Raw genomic sequence first — 24,435 nt, 5'->3', positions numbered from 1 at the left:
TAGGTCTCGAATCCATTTTGAGTTTATTTTTGTGTATCGTATTATGGAGTGTTCTAATTTCATTCTTTTATGTGTAGCTGTCCAGTTTTCCCAGCACCACTTACTGAAGAGACTGTCTTTTCTCCACTGTATATCCTTGCCTCCTTTGTCATAGATGAGTTAGCCATAGATACGTAGGTTTATCTCTGGGCCTTCTATCCTGTTCCATTGATCTATATTTCTGTTTTTGTGCCAGTACCATATAGTCTTGATTACTGTAGCTTTATAGTATAGTCTGAAGTCAGGAAGTCTGATTCCTCCAGCTCTTTTAATCTCCCTCAAGACTGCTTTGGCTATCTGGGGTCTTTTGTGTCTCCATACAAGTTTTAAGATTTTTTTGTTCTAGTTCTGTAGAAAATGCCACTGGTAATTTGATAGGGATTGCATTGAATCTGTAGATTGCTTTGGGTAGTATAGTCATTTTCACAATATTGATTGTTCTAATCCAAGAACATGGTTTATACCTCCATCTGTTTATATCATCTTTGATTTCTTTCAGCAGTGTCTTATAGTCTTCTGAGTACAGGTCTTTTTACCTCCTTAGGTAGGTTAATTCCTATGTATTTTATTCTTTTTGTTGCAATGGTGAATGGGATTGTTTCCTTAATTTCTCTTTCTGATCTTTCATTGAATGCAAGAGATTTCTGTGCATTAATTTTGTATCCTGCAACTTTACCAAATTCATTGATGAGCTCTAGTAGTTTTCTGGTGGCATCTTTAGGATTCACTATGTAGAGTACCGTGTCATTTGCAAACAGTGACAATTTTACTTCTTTTTTTACAATTTGTATTCCTTTTATCTCTTTTTCTTCTCTGATTGCCATGGCTAGGACTTCCAAAACTATGTTGAGTAATAGTGGTGAGAGTGGACATCCTTGTCTTGTTCCTGATCTTAGAGGAAATGCTTTTAGTTTTTCACCATTGAGAATGATGTTTGCTGTGGGTTTGTCATATATGACCTTTATTACGTTGAGGTAGGTTCTCTCTGTGCCCACTTTCTGGAGAGCTTTTTTTATATCATAAATGGGTGTTGAATTTTGTCAAAAGCTTTTCCTGCATCTATTGAGATGATCATATTTTTATTCTACAACTTGTTAATATGGTGTATCACATTGATTGATTTGTGTGTATTGAAGAATTCTTGCATCCCTGGGATAAACCCCACCTGATCATGGTGCATGATCCTTTTAAGGTGTTGTTCAATTCTGTTTGCTAGTATTCTGTTGAGGATTTTTACATCTATATTAATCAGTGATATTGGTCTCTAATTTTCTTTTTCTGTAGTATCTTTGTCTGGTTTTGGTATCAGGGTGATGGTGGCCTCATATAATGAGTTTGGGAGTGTTCCTTCCCCTGCAAATTTCTGAAGAGTTTGAGAAGGCTGGGTGTTAGCTCTTGTCTAAATGTTTGATAGAATTCACCTCTGATGCCATCTGGTTCTGGACTTTTGTTTGTTGGAAGACTTTTTTTTTTTAGATGTTGGGAATAGGAGTTTATTAACTTATTTATTTATTTTTGCTGTGTTGGGTCTTCATTTCTGTGCGAGGGTTTTCTCTAATTGTGGCAAGCAGGGACCACTCTTCATCGCATGGGCCTCTCACTATTGCGGCCTCTCTTGTTGTGGAGCACAGGCTCCAGACACGCAGGCCCAGTAGTTGGGGCTCACGGGCCTAGTTGCTCCACGGCATGTGGGATCCTCCCATACCAGGGCTCGAACCCGTGTCCCCTGCATTAGCAGGCAGATTCTCAACCACTGCACCACCAGGGAAGCCCTGTTGAAAGATTTTGAATCACAGTTTCAATTTCATTACTTGTGATTGGTCTGTTCATATTCTCTATTTCTTCCTGGTTCAGTCTTGGAAGGTTATACCTTTCTAAGAATTTGTCCATTTCTTCCAGCTTGTCCATTTTATTGGCATAGAGTTGGTTGTAGTAGTCTCTTAGGATGCTTTGTATTTCTGTGGTGTCTGTTGCAACTTCTCCTTTTTCATTTCTAATTTTATTGATTTGAGTCCTCTCCCTCTTTTTCTTGAGTCTGGCTAAAGGTTTATCATTTTTGTTTATCTTCTCAAAGTACCAGCTTTTAGTTTTATTGATCTTTGCTATTGTTTTCTTTGTTTCTATTTCATTTATTTCTGCTCTGATCTTTATGATTTCTTTCCTTCTACTAACTTTGGGTTTTGTTCTTCTTTCTCTAGTTCCTTTAGGTGTACGTTTAGATTGTTTATTTGAGATTTTTCTTGTTTCTTGAGGTAGGCTTGTATTGCTATAAACTTCCCTCTTAGAACTGCTTTTGCTGCATCCCATAGGTTTTGGATCATTGTGTTTTTGTTGTCATTTGTCTCTAGGTAGTTTTTGATTTCCTCTTTGATTTCCTCAGTGATCTCTTGGTTATTTATTAACGTATTGTTTAGCCTCCATGTGTGTGTTTTTTACGTTTTTTCCCCCCTGTAATTGATTTCTAATCTCATAGCCTTGTGGTCGGAACAGATGCTTGATATGATTTCAGTTTTCTTAAACTTACTGAGGCTTTATTTGTGATCCAAAATGTGATCTATCTTGGAGAATGTTCTGTGTGCAGTTGAGAAGAATGTGTAATCTGCTGTTTTTGGATGGAATGTCCTATAAATATCAATTAAATCTATTTGGTCTATTGTGTTATTTAAAGCTTGTGTTTCCTTATTAATTTTCTGTCTGGATGATCTCCATTGGTGTAAGTAAAGTGTTAAAGTTCCTTGCTATAATTGTGTTACTGTCGATTTCCTCTTTTACAGCTGTTAGCTGTTGCCTTATGTATTGAGGTTCTCCTATGTTGGGTACATATATATTTATAATTGTTATATCTTCTTCTTGGATTGGTCCCTTGATCATTATGTAGTGTCCTTCCTTGTCTCTTGTAACATTCTTTATTTTAAAGTCTATTTTATCTGATATGTGTATTGCTACTCCAGCTTTCTTTTGATTTTCATTTTCATGGAATATCCTTTTTCATCCCCTCACTTTCAGTCTGTATGTGTCCCTAGGCCTGAAATGGGTCTCTTATAGACAGCATATATATGGATCTTGTTTTTGTATCCATTCAGCAAGCCTGTGTCTTTTGGTTGGAGCATTTAATCCATTCACATTTAAGGTAAATATCGATATGTATGTTCCTATTACTGTTTTCTTAATTTTTATGGATTTGTTTTTGTAGATCCTTTTCTTCTCATGTGTTTCCCACTTAGAGAAGTTCCTTTAGCATGTTTTGTAGAGCTGGTTTGGTGGTGCTGAGTTCTCTTAGCTTTTGCTTGTCTGTAAAGCTTTTGATTTCCCCATCGAATCTGAATGAGATCTTTGCTGAGTAGAGTTCTCTTGGTTGTAGGTTCTTCCCTTTCATCACTTTAAATATATCATGCCACTCCCTTCTGGTTTGTAGAGTTTCTGCTGAGAAATCAGCTGTTAACCTTATGGGAGTTCCCTTGTATGTTATTTGTCATTTTTCCCTTGTTGCTTTCAATGATTTTTCTTTGTCTTTAATTTTTGTCAATTTGCTTACTATGTGTCTCAGCATTTTTCTCCTTGGGTTTATCTTGCCTGGGACTCTCTGTGCTTCCTGGACTTGGGTGACTACTTCCTTTTCCATGCTAGGGAAGTTTTCAACTATAATCTCTTCAGATATTTTCTCGGGTCCTTTCTCTCTCTCTCTTCTCCTTCTGGGACCCCTATAATGCGAATGTTGTTGCGTTTAATGTTATCCCAGAGGTCTCTTAGGATGTCTTCATTTCTTTTCATTCTTTTTTCTTTATTCTGTTCCACAGCAGTGAATTCCACCTTTCTGTCTTCCAGGCCACTTATCCGTTCTTCTGCCTCAGTTATTCTGCTATTGATTCCTTCTAGTGTATTTTTCATTTCAGTTATTGTATTGTTCATCTCTGTTTGTTTGTTCTTTAATTCTTCTAGGTCTTTGTTAAGCATTTCTTGCATCTTCTCGATCTTTGCCTCTGTTCTTTTTCCAAGGTCCTGGATCATCTTCACTGTCATTATTCTGAATTCTTTTTCTGGAAGGTTGCCTATCTCCACCTCATTTAGTTGTTTTTCTGGGGTTTTATCTTGTTCCTTCATCTGGTACAAAGTCCTCTGCCTTTTCATTTTGTCTATCTTTCTGTGAACATGGTTTTCCTTCCACAGGCTGCAGAATTGTAGTACTTCTTGCTTCTGCTGTCTGCCCTCTGGTGGATGAGTCCATCTTAGAGGCTTGTGCAAAATTCCTGATGTGACAGACTGGTGGTGGGTAGAGCTGGGTGTTGCTCTGGTGCGCAGAGCTCAGTAAAACTTTAAACCGCTTGTCTGCTGATGCATGGGGCTGAGTTCCCTCTCTCTTGGTTGTTTGGCCTGAGGCGACCCAGCACTGGAGCCTACCTGGCTCTTTTGTGGGGCTAATGGCGGACTCTGGGAGGGCTCATGCCAAGGAGGACTTCCCAGAACTTCTGCTGCCAGTGTCCTTGTCCCCACGGTGAGCCACAGCCACCCCCTGCCTCTGCAGGAGACCCTCTAAAACTAGCAGGTAGGTCTGCTCAGTCTTCTATGGGGTCACTGCTCCTTCCCTTGGGTCCTGATGTGCACACTACTGTTGTGTGCCCTCCAAGAGTAGAGTCTCTGTTGTGACTTTATGTCTCTGAGTGGAGTTGAGACTCTGAGTGGAGTCTCACAGACTCTGGGTCCTGTGAAGCTTCACTGCTTTGTGGTTGTGGAAATCCTGTAGGAGACGGTCCACAGCAGGTGAAGCTAATGCTGTCAGTGGAGGTGGTGAAGCCAGAGATCTGCAGTTCAGACTAAAGGTGCCAATGTACATACAGAACAAAACCATCTCATGTGAATGTAGTTCAGGCACGTTTAACGTAAATACAGTCATGTTAATGCCTAACATCTTCTATCTTGTGCCTCCCCTCAGGGACCCCCTCCTCAGTTCCTGAGGCTCCTGTAACTCATGTACAGAGGAATGGAGAGTGGGCTCTGTCCAGTCTGAGCCCTGAGTTACCTTGTGTGTATCTTAGGATACTTTGTATTTCTGTGGTGTCTGTTGTAACATCACCGCTTTCATTTCTGATTTATTTGGGCCCTCTCTTTTTAAAGAAACATACTACTATTTTATTCTTTACAGAAGCTTAATAAATGTTTGATCTACTACCCTTACTCTATTTATACTTTTTGCAGTGAGACTTTTACTTTTGTTTGTTTTCTTGTTACTATCAATAATTAGTGAGACTTCTTTTAAGCTTAAGTAAATTCCTTCAACATTGCATATAAGGCTGGTTTAGTAGTGATGAACTGTTTTAGCTTTTGCTAGTCTGGGAAACTCTTGATCTCTCCTTCAATTCTTTTTTCCCCCATAAATTTATTTATTTATTTACTTTTGGCTGCGTTAGGTCTTCATTGCAGTGTGTGGACTTTTCTCTAGTTGTGGCAAGTGGAGGCTACTCTTCGTTGTGGTGCACGGGCTTCTCATTGCAGTGGCTCCTCTGGTTGCAGAACATGGGCTCTAGGTGCTCAGGCTTCAGTAGTTGTGGCTTGCGGGCTCAGTAGTTGTGGCTCATGGGCTCTAGAGCACAGGCTCAGTAGTTGTGGCACACAGGCTTAGTTGCTCTGTGGCATGTGGGATCTTCCTGGATCAGGGCTCGAACCCTTGTCCCCTGCATTGGCAGGCAGATTCTCAACCACTGTGCCACGAGGAACACCCTCTCCTTCAATTCTGAATCATAATCTTGCTGGTAGGGTATTCCTGTTGTAGACTTTTTCTTTTTAGCCCATTGAATATATCCTATCATTCCTTCCTAGTCTGCAAATTCTGCTGAGAAGTCATCTGACAGTCTTATGGGAATACCTTGAACATAACTAGACCCTTTTATTTCACTGCTTCTGTGATCCCTCTTTACATTTTTAAATTTTTGGTGCTTTATAATATGTCTTCGTGTGGACCTGTTTGTCTTCATCTTGTTTGGGTCTCTGTGTTTCCTGGACCTGGATGTGTGTTTCCTTCCCCAGGTTAGGAAAGTTATCAGTTACTATATCCTCTAATAAGTTCTCTGCCCGTTTCTCTCTTCTCCTCGTTCTGGGACCCCTGTAATGCTCATGTTAATATTCTTGATGTTGTCTCAGAGGTCCCTGTACCTATAGTCTTAATTGTTTTTTCTTCATGCTATTCAGTTTGGGTGATTTTCACTACTCTGTTTTCCATTTCACTGATCTGTTCTTCTGTATCATATAATGTGGCTTCTCTCGTGTGTGTGTGTGTGTTTTAAGCTCTTTTATTGTATTGTTCACTGTTTGGTTCTTTTTGACATGTTATTACTCTTTGTTGAAATTCTCACTACGTCCATGTATTCTTCTCCTGACTTGGGTGAGCATCTTTATAATCATTACTGTGAACACTTTTTTTTATTGGGTAGAATGCTTATCCCTGTTTTATTCAGCTTTTTTTCTGATGTCGTGTCTTGTTACTTCATTTGTAACATATTCCTCTATTTCGTTATGTTTCCTAATTCTCTGTGCATTTCTATTCATTAGGTTCAGGTTGTTACATTCCCGGGTGTCAGAGAAGTGGCCTTATATAGGAGATGACTGATAGGGCCCAGCAGCTCATTGTCCTCTGACCAGCAGAGTCACATGCTCCAGGGATGTCCCCTGTGTGGGCTGCACAAACCTTTCTCTTACAGCAGGGCCAACTGCTGTAGACAAGCTGGTAGGCGGTGTTGGACCCTGGCCTAAATGGCTGTGAACTCCTGTATGTGATTGCTGTGGGTGTGCTGATAACCAAGGCAGCCCTCCGTTATGGGTGGCTGTGTGGTGCTCCAGGTGCACAGGCGGACAAGGTAGGCCCCCACTGTGTCTGGTTGTGAGGCCTTGTGGTGCAGGAGTGCTATGGACATGGTGGTAAATGGGGCAGGACCCTGATTCTAATCAGTTCCAGGGAAGACTCTAAAATGTTGCTTGCCAATGTCTCAGTTCCTAGCGGGAGTCCCAGCTGCCTCTTGCCTTTCCAAGAAGCTCTCCGAGAATAGCAAGTGGGTCTGACCCAGGTGTCTTTCACACTACTGGCCTTGCACAGGGACTGAGAACGTGTGAGATTTGTGTGTGTCCTATGAGAGCAAAGTCTCAGTTTTCTTTAGCCTCCAGCTTTCCTGAAAGTAAGCCCTGCAGGTTTTCAAATCCAGACCTGCTGTGTTCTTTTCTTCCAGTGCAGGAACCCTGGGCTGAGCAGCCTGTTGCAGGGCTCAGACCCTTCCCTCCATGTGGAAGACCCATGCAATTGTGATATCTTCCAGCTGTGGGTCACTGTGCTCTAGGTGTGGGTTCCAAGTAGACTGTGTTTCCAGTCCTCCTACCTGCCTTGTGGTTTCTCCTTCCTTATATCTTTAGTTGTGGAAAAACTTCCCTGCTAGTCTCCAGGTCATTCTCAGAGATAATTTCCGTGGAAGTTGTTGTAATTTGGGTGTGTCCATGGCAGGAGGGGAGCTCAGTATCTTCCTACTCTATCATCTTGATCCCCTCAAGAATGTTTTTTAAATATATGCATTTATTACTGTAAACATAACTCTTTGAATTACATTGTTTTTCCTGTATTCCATAAACTTAGGTACTTTGTGTTTCCAATTTTGTTTACTTTAAGACTTTTTAAAAAATTTCTCTTTTGATTTATTCCTGTATGCATTGGCTATTCAGGAGCTTATTGTGCAATTTCTAAGTGTTCTTGAATTTTCAATTCTTTTTAATATTGAATATCAATTTCATACCATTGTGGTTGGAAATGATCCTTGATATGACTTCAATATTCTTGGATTTTTGAAGACTCGTTTTGTGGCTTAGCATAGGATCTACCCTAGGCAATATTCTATGTGTACTTAAGAAGAATAGAAAGTTTGCTACTGTTGAGTGGAATATACTGTATATGTCTGTTAGGTTCATTTGATATCAAGTGTGTGTTCAAGTTCAGTGTTTCCTGATTGATATTCTGTCCGGATGATCTATACAGTGTTGAAAGTTGGGTATCGACCTTTCTTACCTTTATTTTATTTCTGCACATTTTCCCCTTCTCGTGGTTAATATATTCTTTATATGTTGAGAGGCTCCAAAACTGGATACATACATATTTATAATTGTCATGATTTCTTGATGAATTAATCCATTTATCATTATATGATAACCTTATTTCCTTTGAAGGTTTGACTTCAAGTCTTTTTTGCCTGATAATAGACTAGTCAGGCAAGTATCATTTTCATGGAGTATTTTTTCCCACTCATTAATTTTATGCTATATATGGATTAGAAGTTAACATGAATCTCTTGCACACAGTATAATTGAACTTTCTTTAATCCATTCAGCCACCCTATGGATTATTTAAATTGAAGTATCATTGATTTACAATATTACATTAGTCTCAGTGGTACAACATATGGATTGAATATTTTTATAGATCATGCTCCACTAAAGTGATTACAAAATAATGGCTATATTTCCCTGTGTTGTACTATATATCCTTGTTTGTTTATTTCATACATAGGGGTATTGGATTTAGAGAAACAAACTACTGTCTTTCCCTCCCCCCTTCACTCGCCCCACCAGTAACCACTAATTTGTTCTCTGTGAGTCTATTTCTGTTTCGTTATATACACTCCTTTCTTTCATTTTTAGATTCTACAGAGAAGTGAGAACATAGAGTATTTGTCTTTCTCTAACATTTTTAAGGAGGTGTAAATATTCTAGACCTATCCACGTTGTTGCAAGTGGCAGAATTTGATCCTTTTTAATGGCTGAGTAATAGTCTATTGTGTATAGATACCACATCTTCTTTTTTTTTTTTTTGATACCACATCTTCTTTATCCACTCGTCTGTTGATAGACATTTAGTTTGCTTCCATATGTTGGCAATTGTAAATAATGCAGCTATGAACATCGGGATGCATGTATCTTCTCAAGTTGGTGCTTTCATTTGCTTTCGACGTATACCAAGCAGTGGAATTGTTGGCTAATATGATAGTTCTACTTTTAGCTTTTTTCATGACCTCAATATTCTTTTCATAGTGGGCGTACCAATTTATAATCCCACCAACAGTGTACTAGGATTCCCTTCTCCATGTCACGAACAACATTTCGTATTTGTAGACTTTGGAATAATAGCCACGTTGAGAGGTGTGACGTGACGTCTCATTGTGAGGTTTTTTTGTGGGTCATTCATTAAATTTAATTTACAAAAGAAGGTGATAGGCTGGATGTGATCTCCAGGTTGAGTTTGCTAGTGCCTGGTATAGGTTAATTTGGGGAGAATTAATATCTTTACAATGTTATTTATTGCTTAATTCTTTCAGGTTGACATTTAATGATTGGTAACAGATTTAAAAATTTTTCTCCCTGAAGGATATCTGAAGTCTGTTGGTTTGTTTCTGTTTTATAAAGTTGTTCATTTCTATCATTTTTTAGACTCCACTATAAGTGATATCATATGATATTTGTCTTTTTCTATCTGACTTACTTCACTTAGAATGAAATAACGCCATTTGCAGCAACAGGAATGGACCTAGAGATGGTCATGCTTTTTCATTTCTGAGTAATATTTGCTTGTGTACATGGACCCCTTATTCATCATCCATTCATCTGTTGATGGACATTTTGGTTGCCTCCATGTCTTGGCTACTGTAAATAGTGCTGCAGTGCATGTTGGGGTTTGGGTGCATTTGTCTTTTTGAATTCTGGCTTTCTGCAGATGTACGCCCAGAAGTAGGATTGCTGGATGATATGGTAGCTCTCTTTTTACTTTTTAAAGGCATCTCCATACTGTGCTTTATAGTGGCTGTTACCAGCTTACATCTCGCCAACAGCATAGGAGGGTTCCCTTTTCTCCATGTCCTCTCCAGCATTTATGGTTTGTAAACTTTTTGATGATGGACATTTTGACTGTGCAAGGTGATACCTTGTTGTAGTTGTGATTTGCATGTGTCTAATAATTCGAGATGTTGAGCATCTTTGCATGTGTTTTTTTTAAACACTGTGAGAAAAAGTTACAGTTAACATTGGGTTTTTGAAAGTCTAACTATTTTGAATTTTTGTTCAATAACTACCACAGGACGTTTGTTAAGAGCAGGTGTCATTTACACCCTGGCAGTCCTTGTGAATATTAAGTGCCCATAAGCACATGTTTTAAAGTTGCTGTTGTGGAAATGGGCACAGGTGGTAGGACTTCCTTCATGCCCCTCTCTGGTTACTTGGGTAACCAGAGCCACTGTGGAAGATGGGCTCCTGAATTGTAAATTAGTGTGGGCTGTGGCATAACAAACACCGAAAATCTTCTGTTTTGTTACTTCTTGTTTTTGTCTTAATTTAATTTTTCTTTTTTATTGGAGTAAAGTTGATTTAAAATATTCTGCTTGTGGTAGGCGTACAGAACCTTGTTCAGTTATGTATATTCATATGTCTACTTATCTTCAGATTCTTTTCCCATATAGGTTATTAGAGAGTGTTGAGTAGACTTCCCTTTGTTATACAGTAGGTCCCTGTTGATAATCTATTTTACATGTATTAGTGTGTAAGTATTTTTCCCAGCCTCCTGATTTATTCCTTTCACTCACCTTTCTCATTGGGTAACCATAAGTTTGTTTTCTAAGTCTGTGAGTCTGTCTCTCTCTCTTTTATTTCATTTTTTTTGCTCTACTGCAAGACATGTGTGATATTAGTTCTCCCAACACCAGGGATCGAACCCATGCCCCCTGAAGTGGAAGCTCGGATTCTTAACCATGGGACCGCCTGGGAAGTCCCTGTTTGTCTCTTGTAGAGTAGTTCATTGGTATCAATTTTTAAATTTCAGGTATAAGTAGTATCATATGATATTTGACTTTCTTTTTCTGACTTACTTCACTTAGTATGATTATCTCTAATTCTATCCATGATGCTGCAAATGGCATTCCTTCATTCTTTTTCATTTCTGAGTAATATTTCACTGGGAACATGTACCACATCTTCATCCATCTGCTGATGCGTATTTTGGTTGCTTCCATGACTTAGACATTGTAAATTGTGCTGCGGTACACATATGGGTGCAAGTGTGTTTTCCAATTCTGTTTTTCTTTTGTTATACGCCTGGGAGTGGGACTCCTGGATCATATGGTAGCTCTAATTTTACCTTGTAAAGGCACCTCCATACTGTTATTCATAGTGGCTGTTACCACCTTAGATCCCAACAGCAGCATAGGAGGGTTCCCTTTTTCCTACAACCTCTCAAGCCTTTATTGTTTGTAGACATTTCGATGATGGCTATTCTGACTCACGTGGAGTGATCCTTCATTGTAGTTTTGATTTCCATGACGCTAATAATACAGGAATTAGAGCATCTTTTCAAGTGCTTTTCTTTTAAACAGTGTAAAATTTACCTATTGAAATAGGATCTTGAAAGTCTGTTCCTTTAGAATTTATTTTGCTTACCTACCCCTGGACATTTCCTGATTGTGGGTGTCAGTTACAGCCCAACAGTCCTTGTGAATATTATCTACCCATAAGCATTGTTTTTAAAGTTGCAGTTTCAGGAAAGGGCAACAAGGCAGCGGAATTTATTCATATTCAACTTGATTGCTAGGGAAAACAGAGGCTTACTGGAACTCCTCTTGCTAGGTTGTAAATTAGAGTGTAAAGTGCCAGGACAAATACCCAAAATCTTGTGTCACATAACTTCTTGTTTAATTGAATTTTTTTTCTTATCAGAGTAAATTTGATTACAATGTTGTGTTTGTTCTAGGTGTACAGAATCTGGTTCATTCATATGTATACATATATCTAATCAGGTTTAGATTCTTTCCCATGTTGGTCATTAGAGAGAGTTGTGTAAACCTCCCTTGGCATCCAGTAGGTCCTTCTTGATTATACATTTTATATGAATTATTAAATGCATGTTAACCCCAACATCCTAATTTTTCCATTCCTTTCACCTTTTTCAAAGTCTGTATGGGTCTTTCTCAGTGGAAATATGTTCATGGGTATCAATTTTTAGATAACACTAGTAACTGATATCATCGGATACTTGTCTTTCTTTTTGTGACTTACTTTACATAGTATGATTACCCCTAGTTCATCAGTGGTGCTGCAAATGGCATTGTTTCATCTTTTCCACGGCTAATATTCGATCGTGTACATGTACCACTTCTTCTTTGCCCTTTCATCTGTACATGGACATTTTGCTTGCATCCATGTCTGCCTATCGTAAATATCGTTGAAGAGCACTTTTGGGTACCTGTGTCTTTCTGAATTCTGGTGTTCTCGGGATACAGGCCCATTAGTGGTTTGGCAGGATCACATAGTAGCTCAACTGTTACCTTTTAAAGGCATCTTCATTCTGTTCTGATTAGTGGCTGTTACCAGTTTACATCCCAGCAACAGCATAGGAGGGTATCCATTCTCGGAAACCCATTCAGCATTTATTGTTTGCAGACACTTTTTTCTGATGGCCATTCAGACTATTGTGAGGTGATACCTTTCTGTAGTTTAAATTTGCATGTCCCTAATAGTTCTTGATGTTGAACCTTTTTTCATGTTCTTTAAAAAAAAAAAAAACTGTGGAAACACCTCTTTAAATTGTCTTCTCCAGATTTTCTACTGTTTTGCATATTAATGTCCATTCCTGACCGCAGGATATTTTTTGAGGGCAGGTGGCATTTAAAACCCTGCAGTCCTTGTGAATATTAAGTGACCAATAGCACTGGGATTAAAGCTGCTGTTGCGGGAATTGGCCGCAAGGCAGCAGATTTCTACATTCCCAGCTTCGGTTAGAAGGGCAGGAGAGCCTTCCTGGAAGTTGTGTTCCTAGGTTGCAAATTGTAGTGGAGTGTTCCAGGACAAACTCCCAAAAGCTTATGTCTCCTACTTATGTTTGTTTTTTAAATTTATTTTATGATTTTTGTCGGATAAAATTTTATTAGAGTGTTGTGATTCTCTGGGTGTACCGATTCTGAGCAATTTTTCATACATATATCTGTTTATCTTTGGATCCTGTTACCATGTAGGTTATTACAGAGTGTTGAGTAGACCTCCCTTGGTATTTGGTAGGTGTTTGGTGATTATATAATTTATATGTATTAGTGATTATATAATTTATATATTTTATATGTTATATGTTTATATATATATAACATACATTAGTGTATGTATGTTAACCCCATAATCCTAATTTATCCATCCTCCCACCTTTCATTTTGGTTAACCATTAGTTTGTTTTATACATCTCTGATTGTCTTTTCTTTTGGAAATATGTTCATTGGTAGAAATCTTAAGATAACATCTATAACTTATATCATAGGATATATATCATACATTTTTGACTTACTTAACGTAATATGATTATTTCTAGACTCACCTGTAGTCATGAAAACAGCATTGTTCATTTGTTTCGAAAGCTAATCTTCCATTAGGTACACGGACCACTTCTTCTTTGTCCATTCATCTGTTGATTTACATTTTGGCTGCTTCCATATCTTGGCTATCTTGAATATTGCTGCAGTACAGATTTGTCAGCCTGTGTCTCCTCGATTCGGCTCTTGGCCCAGCGGTGGGCCTGCTGGATCGAATGGCATCTCAATTTTTACTTTTAAATGCAGCTCCTTTCTGTTCTCATTACTGGCTCTTACCACTTTACATCTCACCAGCATCTAGAGGGTACACAGTTCTCTAAAACCCCTTCAGCATTTATTGTTTGTAGACACTTTGCCGATGGCCATTCGACTGATGTGAGTTGAAACCTTTTCGTAGATTAGATTTGCATGAGTCTAATAATTCCTGGTGTTGAGCTTTTATCCATTTCCCTTTTTGAAAAGAGTGTGTAACACTCACCTCTTCATATTATCTCCTTGAAAAATTTGCCAGTTGTGAATTTTTTTGGCCATTCCCTACCTCAGGACATTTTTTTTTACATCTTTATTGGAGTATAATTGCTTTACAATGGTGTGTTAGTTTTTGCTTTATAACAATGTGAATCAGCTATACATATACATATGTTCCCATATCTCTTCTCTCTTGCATCTCCCTCCCTCCCACCCTCCCTATACCACCCCTCTAAGTGGTCACAAAGCACCGAGCTGATCTCCCTGTGCTATGCGGCTGCTTCCCACTAGCTCTTTTTTTTTTTTTTCTTCAGTATGCAGGCCTCTCACTGTTGTGGCCTCTCCCGTTGCGGAGCACAGGCTCCGGACATGCAGGCTCAGCGGCCATGGCTCACGGGCCTAGCCGCTCCGCGGCATGTGGTGTCCTTCCGGACCAGGGCACAAACCCATGTCCCCTCCACCGGCAGGCGGACTCTCAACCACTGCGCCACTAGGGAAGCCCTAGCTATCCATTTTACGTTTGGTAGTGTATATATGTCCATGCCACTGTCTCACTTTGTCACAGCTTACCCTTCCCCCTCCTCATATCCTCAAGTCCATTCTCTAGTAGGTCTGTGTTTTTATTCCCGTCTTACCCCTAGGTTCTTCATGACATTTTTCTTTCTTAGATTCCATATATATGTGTTAGCATATGGTATTTTTCTCTCTCTTTCTGACTTACTTCACTCTCTATGACAGACTCTAGGTCCATCCACCTCACTACAAATAACTCAATTTCGTTTCCTTTTATGGCTGAGTAATATTCCATTGTATATATGTGCCACATCTTCTTTATCCATTCATCTGATGATGGACACGTAGGTTGCTTCCATCTCCTGGCTATTGCAAATAGAGCTGCAATGAACATTTTGGTACATGACTCTTTTTGAATTATGGTTTTCTCAGGGTATATGCCCAGTAGTGGGATTGCTGGGTCATATGGTAGTTTTATTTGTAGTTTTTTAAGGAACCTCCATACTGTTCTCCATAGTGGCTGTACCAATTCAAATTCCCACCAGCAGTGCAAGAGTGTTCCCTTTTCTCCACACCCTCTCCAGCACTTATTGTTTCTAGATTTTTTGATGATGGCCATTCTGACCCGTGTGAGATGATACCTCACTGTAGTTTTGATTTGCATTTCTCTAATGATTAGTGATGTTCAGCATCCTTTCATGTGTTTGTTGGCAATCTGTATATCTCCTTTGGAGAAATGTCTATTTAGTTCTTCTGCCCATTTCTGCTTTGGGTTGTTTGGTTTTTTGTTATTGAGCTGCATCAGCTGCTTATAAATTTTGGAGATTAATCCTTTGTCAGCTCCTTCATTTGCAAATATTTTCTCCCATTCTGAGGGTTGTCTTTTCGTCTTGTTTATGTTTTCCTATGCTGTGCAAAAGCTTTGAAGTTTCATTAGGTCCCATTTGTTTATTTTTGGTTTTATTTCCATTTCTCTAGGAGGTGGGTCAAAAAGGATCTTGGTGTGATTTATGTCATAGAGTGTTCTGCCTATATTTTCCTCTAAGAGTTTGATAGTTTCTGGCCTTACATTTAGGTCTTTAATCCATTTTGAACTTATTTTTGTGTATGGTGTTAGGGAGTGTTCTAATCTCATACTTTTACATGTACCTGTCCAGTCTTCCCAGCACCACTTATTGAAGAGGCTGTCCTTTCTCCACTGTACATTCCTGCCTCCTTTATCAAAGATAAGGTGTCCATATGTGCATGGGCTTATATCTGGGCTTTCTATCCTGTTCCATTGATCTATATATCTGTTTTTGTGCCAGTACCATACTGTCTTGATTACTGTAGCTTTGTAGTATAGTCTGAAGTCAGGGAGCCTGATTCCTCCAGCTCCATTTTTCGTTCTCAAGATGGCTTTGGCTATTCGGGGTCTTTTGTGTTTCCATACAAATTGTGAAGTTTTTTGTTCTAGTTCTGTGAAAAGTTCCACTGGTAGCTTGATAGGGATTGCATTGAATCTGTAGATTGCTTTGGGTAGTAGAGTCACTTTCACAATGTTGATTCTTCCAATCCAAGAACATGGTATATCTCTCCATCTATTTGTATCATCTTTAATTTCTTTCATCAGTGTCTTATAATTTTCTGCATACAGGTCTTTTTTCTCCTTAGGTAGGTTTATTCCTAGATATTTTATTCTTTTTGTTGCAATGGTAAATGGGAGTGTTTTCTTAATTTTACTTTCAGTTTTTTCATCATTAGTGTATAGGAATGCCAGAGATTTCTGTGCATTAATTTTGTATCCTGCTACTTTACCAAATTCATTGATTAGCTCTAGTAGTTTTCTGGTGGCATCTTTACGATTCTCTATGTATAGTATCATGTCATCTGCAAACAGTGACAGCTTTACTTCTTCTTTCCTGATTTGGATTCCTTTTATTTCATTTTCTTCTCTGATTGCTGTGGCTAAAACTCCAAAACTATGTTGAATAAGAGTGGTGAGAGTGGGCAACCTTGTCTTGTTCCTGATCTTAGTGGAAATGCTTTCAGTTTTTCACCATTGAGGACGATGTTGGCTGTGGATTTGTCATTTATGGCCTTTATTATGTTGAGGAAAGTTCCCTCTATGCCTACTTTCTGGAGGGTTTTTATCATAAATAGGTGTTGAATTTTGTCGAAAGCTTTCTCTACATCTATTGAGATGACCATATGGTTTTTCTCCTTCAATTTGTTAATATGGTGTATCACGTTGATTGATTTGTGTATATGGAAGAATCCTTGCATTCCTGGAATAAACCCCACTTGATTATGGTGTATGACCTTTTTAATGTGCTGTTGGATTCTGTTTGCTAGTATTTTGTTGAAGATTTTTGCATCTATGTTCATTAGTGATATTGGCCTGTAGTTTTCTTTGTGACATCCTTGTCTGGTTTTGGTGTCAGTGTGATGGTGGCCTCGTAGAATGATTTTGGGAGTGTTCCTCCCTCTGCTATACTTTGGAAGAGTTTGAGAAGGATAGATGTTAGCTCTTCTCTAAATGTTTGATAGAATTCTCCTGTGAAGCCATCTGGTCCTGGGCTTTTGTTTGTTGGAAGATTTTTAATCACAGTTTCAATTTCAGTGCTTGTGATTGGTCTGTTCATATTTTCTATTTCTTCCTGATTCAGTCTTGGCAGGTTGTGCACTTCTACGAATTTGTCCATTTCTTCCAGGTTGTCCATTTTATTGGCATAGAGTTGCTTGTAGTAATCTCTCATGATCTTTTGTATTTCTGCAGTGTCAGTTGTTACTTCCCCTTTTTCATTTCTAATTCTATTGATTTGAGTCTTCTCCCTTTTTTTCTTGATGAGTCTGGCTAATGGTTTATCAATTTTGTTTATCTTCTCAAAGAACCAGCTCTTAGTTTTATTGATCTTTGCTAACGTTTCCTTCATTTCTTTTTCATTTATTTCTGATCTGATCTTTATGATTTCTTCTGCTAACTTTGGGGTTTTTTTCTTCTTTCTCTAATTGCTTTAGGTGCAAGTTTAGGTTGTTTATTCGAGATGTTTCCTGTTTCTTAAGGTAGGATTGTATTGCTATAAACTTCCCTCTTAGAACTGCTTTTGCTGCATCCCATAGATTTTGGGTCGTCGTGTCTCCATTGTCATTTGTTTCTATGTATTTTTTGATTTCCTCTTTGATTTCTTCAGTGATCACTTCGTTATTGTAGTGTATTGTTTAGCCTCCAGGTGTTTGTATTTTTACAGATCTTTTCCTGTAATTGATATCTAGTCTCATAGCTTTGTGGTCGGAAAAGATACTTGATACAATTTCAGTTTTCTTAAATTTACCAAGGCTTGATTTGTGACCCAAGATATGATCTATCCTGGAGAATGTTCCATGAGCACTTGAGAAAAGTGTGTATTCTGTTGTTTTTGGATGGAATGTCCTATAAATATCAATTAAGTCCATCTTGTTTAATGTATCATTTAAAGCTTGTGTTTCCTTATTTATTTTCATTTTGGATGATCTGTCCATTGGTGAAAGTGGGGGATTAAAGTCCCCTACTATGAATGTGTTACTGTCGATTTCCCCTTTTATGGCTGTTAGTATTTGCCTTATGTATTGAGGTGCTCCTATGTTGGGTGCATAAATATTTAAAATTGTTATGTCTTCTTCTTGGATCGATCCCTTGATTATTATGTAGTGTCCTTCCTTGTTTCTTGTAATAGTCTTTATTTTAAAGTCTATTTTGTATGATATGAGAATTGCTACTCCAGCTTTCTTTTGGTTTCCATTTGCATGGAATATCATTTTCCATCCCCTTACTTTCAGTCTGTATGTGTCCCTAGGTCTGAAGTGGGTCTCTCGTAGACAGCATATATATGGGTCTTGTTTTTGTATCCATTCAGCCAGTCTGTGTCTTTTGGTGGGATCATTTAATCCATTTACATTTAAGGTAATTATCGATACGTATGTTCCTATTCCCAGTTTCTTAATTGTTTTGGGTTTGTTATTGTAGGTCTTTTCCTTCTCTTGTGTTTCTCGCCTAGAGAAGTTCCTTTAGCATTTGTTGTAAAGCTGATTTTGTGGTTCTGAACTCTCTCAGCTTTTGCTTGTCTGTAAAGGTTTTAATTTCTCCATCAAATCTGAATGAGATCCTTGCTGGGTAGAGTAATCTTGCTTGTAGGTTTTTCTCCTTCATCACTTTAAATATGTCCTGCCACTCCCTTCTGGCTTGCAGAATTTCTGCTGAAAGATCAGCTGTTAACCTTATGGGGATCCCCTTGTGTGTTATTTGTTGTTTTTCCCTTGCTGCTTTTAATATGTTTTCTTTGTATTTAATTTTTAACAGTTTGATTAATATGTGTCTTGGTGTGCTTCTCCTTGGTTTTATCCTGTATGGGACTCTCTGTGCTTCCTGGACTTGATTAAGTATTACCTTTCCCATAGTAGAGAAATTTTCAACTATAATCTCTTCAAATATTTTCTCAGTCCTTTTCTTTTTCTCTTCTTCTTCTGGGACCCCTATAATTTGAATGTTGGTGCGTTTAATATTGTCCCAGAGATCTCTGAGACTGTCCTCAGTTCTTTGCATTCTTTTTTTCTTTATTCTGCTCTGCAGTAGTTATTTCCACTGTTTTTTCTTCCAGGTCACTTATTCGTTCTCCTGCCTCTATCCGTTATTCTGCTATTGATCCCTTCTAGAGTATTTTTAATTTCATTTATTGTGTTGCTCATTGTTGCTTGTTTCCTCTTTAGGTCTTCTAGGTCCTTGTTAAATGTTTCTTGCATTTTCTCTATTCTGTTTCCAAGATTTTGGATCATCCTTACTATCATTATTCTGAATTATTTTTCAGGTAGACTGCCTATTTCCTCTTCATTTGTTAGGTCTGATGGGTTTTTATCTTGCTCCTTCATCTGCTGTGTGTTTTTCTGTCTTCTCATTTTGCGTATCTTACTGTGTTTTGGGGTCTTCTTTTCGCAGGCTGCAGGTTAGTTGTTCCCATTGTTTCTGGTGTCTGTCCCCAGTGGCTAAAGTTAGTTCAGTGGGTTGTGTAGGCTTCCTGGTGGAGGGGACTAGTGCCTATGTTCTGGTGGATGAGGCTGGATCTTGTCTTTCTGGTGGGCAGGCCCACGTCTGGTGGTGAGTTTTGGGGTGTCTGTGACCTTATTATGATTTTAGGCAGCCTCTCTGCTAATGGGTGGGGTTGTGTTCCTGTGTTGCTAGTTGTTTGGTATAGGGTGTCCAGCACTGTAGCTTGCTGGTCGTTGAGTGAAGCTGGGTGTTGGTGTTGAGATGGAGATCTCTGGGAGATTTTCACCATTTGATATTACATGGAGCTGGGAGGTCTCTTGTGGACCAAGGTCCTGAAGTTGGCTCTCCCACCTCAGAGGTACAGCACTGACTCCTGTCTGCAGCACCAAGAGCCTTTCATCCACATGGCTCAGAATAAAAGGGAGAAAAAGTAGAAAGAAAGAAAGAGGATAAAATAAAATAAAGTAAGATAAAATAAAGTTATTAAAATAAAAAATACAGAATAATTATGAAGAAAAAATTATTTTTTAAAGTAACAAAAAAACGGACGGACAGAACCCTAGGACAAATGGTGAAAGCAAAGCTATACAGACAAAATCGCACACAGAAGCATACACGTACACACTCACAAAAAGAGGAAAAGGGGAAAAAATAATAAATCGTGCTCTCAAGTCCACTTCCTCAATTTGGGATGACTCGTTGTCTATTCAGGTATTCCACAGATACTGGTACATCAAGTTGATTGTGGAGCTTTAATCCCCTGCTTCTGAGGCTGCTGGGAGAGATTTCCCTTTCTGTTCTTTGTTCGCACATCCCCCGGGGCTCAGCTTTGGATCTGGCCCGGCCTCTGCGTGTAGGTCGCCTGAGGCCATATGTTCTTCGCTCGGACAGGACGGGGTTAAAGGAGCCGCTGCTTCGGGGGCTCTGGCTCACTCAGGCCCGGGGGGGGGGGGGGGGGGGGGGGAGGGAGGGGCACAGAGTGCGGGGCGGGCCTGCGGCGGCAGAGGCCGGCGTGACATTGCGCCAGCCTGAGGCGCGCCGTGCGTTCTCCCGGGGAAGTTGTCCCTGGATCCCGGGACCCTGGCAGTGGCGGGCTGCACAGTCTCCCCGGAAGGGGGTGTGGAGAGTGACCTGTGCTCGCACACAGGCTTCTTGGTGGCGCAGCAGCAGCCTTATCGTCTCCCGCCCGTCCCTGGGGTCCGCGCTGTTAGCCGCGGCTCGCGCCCGTCTCTGGAGCTCCTTTAAGCGGCGCTCTTAATCCTCTCTCCTCGCGCACCAGGAAACAAAGAAGAAAAAGTCTCTTGTGTCTTCGGCAGCTCCAGACTTTTCCCCGGACTCCCTCCCGGCTAGCCGTGGCGCACTAGCCCCCTGCAGGCTGTGTTCACGCCGCCAGTCCTCTCCCTGCCCTCCGACCGAAGTCCGACCCTCAGCTCCCAGCCCCGCCCGCCCCGGCGGGGGAGCAGACAAGCCTCTCGGGCTGGTGAGTGCCGGTCGGCCCTGATCCTCTCTGCGGGAATCTCGCCGCTTTGCCCTCCGCACCCCTGTGGCTGTGCTCTCCTCCGCGGCGGCTCCGAAGCTTTCCCCCTCCGCCACCTGCAATCTCCGCCCGCAAAGGGGCTTCTACTGTGTGGAGACCTTTCCTCCTTCACAGCTCCCTCCCACTGGTGCAGGTCCTTTCCCTATTCTTTTGTCTCTGTTTATTCTTTTTTCTTTTGCCCTACCCAGGTACGTGGGGGGTTTCTTGCCGTTTGGGAGGTCTGAGGTCTTCTGCCAGCGTTCAGTGGGTGTTCTGTAGGAGTTGTTCCACGTGTAGATGTATTTCTGATGTATCTGTGGGGAGGAAGGTGATCTCTGCGTCTTACTCTTTCGCCATCTTTCCCCCCTCTCTCTCTCAGGACATTTTTTTGAGGGCAGAGGTGCTTTACAGCCCTGAGTCCTTGTGAATGTTAAGTGACTGTTCGCTGCGGGTTTAAAGCCGCCACAAGGCGGCCACAAGGCGGCAGCATTTCTACATTTCCAACTCTGGGTTTTTGGGCAACAGTGCCTTCCTGGAAATCGTGTTAGTAGGCTGCTAGTTAGAGTGGAACGTGCCAGGGCAAACCCCCAAGAGCTTATATCTCCTTACTATTGTTTGTTTTTTAAATTTATTATCAGAGCAAATTTGATTATAATGTTTGTTTTAGGTGTACAGAATCTGATTCATTATATCTATGTATCGATCTATCCATCTTTGGATCCTTTCCTGTGTAGGTTATTACAGAGTGTTGAGTAGACCTTTCTTGGTATTCCATAGGTATTTTGTGATTATATATTTCATTTGTATTAGTACATGTCTGTTAGCCCCCAAATCCTAATTCACCCATACCTTACACTTTTCCATTTAGTTAAACATAATTTGGTTTTCTGAATCCATGCGTGCCCTTCTCTTGGAAATAATTTCATGGGTATCAACTTTTAGGTAACACCTATAAGTGATATCATAGGATATCTGTTTTTCGGTTTCTTCCTTACTTCAAATTTGGTGTTTATCTGTAGGTCCTTCTATGATGGTGCAAACGGCACTGTTTCATTCTTTTCCATAGCTAATATTCCATGTGTACATGGACAACTTATTCGTTGTGCATTTTTCTGCTGATGGACATTTTGGTTTCTTCCAAGTCTTAGCTATGTTAAATGTTGCTGCAGTGCAGGATTGCCAGCCTGTGTCTTTTTGATTCTGGTCTGCTCAGGTGATAGGCGCATCAAAGGGCCTACCAGATCACATGGTAGCTCAATTTTTTACCATTAAACCCACCTCCATTATGTTCTCACTACTGGCTGTTACCAGTTTATACCCCTCCAGAAGCTAGAGGGTACACAGTTCTCTAAAACCCCTTCAGCATTTATTCTTTGTAGACTTTTTTTTTTTTTTGCGCGATACGCGGGCCTCTCACTGTTGTGGCCTCTCCCTTTGCGGAGCACAGGCTCCGGACGTGCAGGCTCAGCGGCCATGGCTCACAGGCCCAGCCGCTCCACGGCATGTGGGATCTTCCCAGACAGGGGCATGAACCCGTGTCCCCTGCATCGGCAGGCAGACTCTCAGCCACTGCGCCACCAGGGAAGCCCTGTCCTTTGTAAACTTTTTGCTGATGATCATTCTGATGGCTGTGAGGTGAGCGTTTCTGTAGATTGGATTTGCATGGCTTTATTAATTCCTGATGTTCAGCATTTCTTCGTACCCTCTTTTTAAAAAAAAAATGAAGAAGGAAAAGACAAACTGTGCTTAAAGTATGCCTCTTGATATTGTATTCTTGAAATGTGGACGTCTTTTGAATTTCTTGGTCGATTTACAACCTCAGGATTTGTTTTGAGGGCAGGTGTCATTTACAGGCCTGCAATTATTTTGAATATTAAGTGACTATTAGCGCTGGGATTAAAGCTGCTGTTGTGTGAAACGGCCACAAGGCGGCAGCATTTCTCCTTACCAAATCTGGTTACTAGGGCAACAAAGCCTTAGTGGAAGTCGTGTTCTAGGTTGTAAATTAGAATGGAATGTGCCAGGAAAAAGCCCCTTAAGTTTATGTGTCACTGATTCTTGTTCGTTTTTAATTTAATTTTTATTTTTTATCACAGGAAGTTTGATTACAATGGTTTCTTTGTTCCTTGTGTGTAAGATGTGGTTCTTTTACACATATACATGTCTATACTTCCTGGGATCCTTTTCCCATGTAGGTTATGACAGGATGTTGAGTAGTCTTCTCTTGGTATTCCGTACGTGTTTGGTGATTATATATTTCACATGTGTTTGTATATCTCTGTTAACCCCAATATCCTAATGTATCCAATCCTCACACCTTTCCATTGGTGTACCATTAGTTTGTTTATTGAATCTTGTGATTGCCTTTCTCTGTGGAAATATCTTCACTGGTATCAATTTTTAGGTAACACCTATAAGTGAGATCATAGGATACGTGTCTTTCGCTTTCTGACTTACTACCAGTTGCGTGATTACCTCTAGACTCATCTATGGTGCTGCAAATGGCATTGTGTCATTTTTCTCCTTGGCTAATATTCCATCTCTACATGTACCAGTTCTTCTTTGTCCGCTCATGTGTTGATGGACTTTTTGGTTGCTTCCATGCCTTGGCTATTGTAATACTGCTGCCGTGCAGATTTGCCTGCCTGTGTCTTTCCAACTCTGTCGTCTTAGGTTATAGGCCCAGGAGTGGGCCTGCTGGATCACATCGTAGCTCAGTGTTTACCTTGTAAAGACACCTCCATTCTCTTCTCATTAGTGGCTCTTAGCAGGTCCCACTTAAAGTTGACGGTATGCACTTCTCCCCAACCCCTCAGCATTTTTTGTTTGTAATTTTTTGCTGACGGTTATTCTGACTGGTGTGAGCTGATACCTCTGTGTGGTTGGATTTGCGTGCGTCTCATAATCCCTTCAAATTGAGCTTTCAGGCATTTCTTTTTTTTTGTTTTTCAAACGGTGAGTACAGCTTACCTCTCCAAATTGTTTTCTTGAAGTCTGTGCCACATTTTGAAGTATTTTGGCCATTATCTCCTTCAGGACATTTTGAGGGCAGGTTTCTTTTGCAGCCCTCCAGTAGCTGTGCATATGAAGTGATCATTAGCACAGGTTTTAAAGTTGCTGTTGCAGGTAACGGCCAGAGGGCGGCAGCATTTCTGCGTTCCCCACTCTGGTAACTAGGGAAACAGACCTTCCTGCCAGTGGTGTTCCTCGGTTCTAAATTAGAGTGGAATGTGTCCGGATAACCCCCCAAAAGCTGATGTCTCCTTACTTATGTTTGTTTTTTAAATTGAATTTATATTTTTTATTGGAGTAATATTCCATTGTGTACATGGACCACTTCTTCTTTGTGCATTCCTCTGTTGATGGACATTTTCGTGGCTTCCAAGTGTTGGCTATGGTAAATATTGCTGGAGTGCAGGATTGCCAGCCTGTGTCTTTTTGATTCTCATCCTTTCCGGCGATAGGCCCAGCAGTGGGTGTGCTTGAATGAATGGTAGTTCAGTGTTTACCTTTTCAAGACACTTCCATTCTGT

General features: G+C 40.2%; 1 long non-coding RNA gene across 1 annotated transcript in view; it reads left to right on the top strand.

The window, feature by feature from the left end:
- LOC137215670 (uncharacterized) overlaps positions 1-24,435 on the top strand; it is a 65,530-nt gene that overhangs the window by 5,587 nt on the left and 35,508 nt on the right. The window lies entirely within an intron of this gene.

Source organism: Pseudorca crassidens, chromosome 20, assembly GCF_039906515.1.
Source record: "Pseudorca crassidens isolate mPseCra1 chromosome 20, mPseCra1.hap1, whole genome shotgun sequence".
Classification (NCBI taxonomy): Eukaryota; Metazoa; Chordata; class Mammalia; order Artiodactyla; family Delphinidae; genus Pseudorca; species Pseudorca crassidens.
The sequence above is the reverse complement of the archived record's forward strand: the minus strand, read 5'-3'. Positions and strand labels throughout refer to the sequence as shown.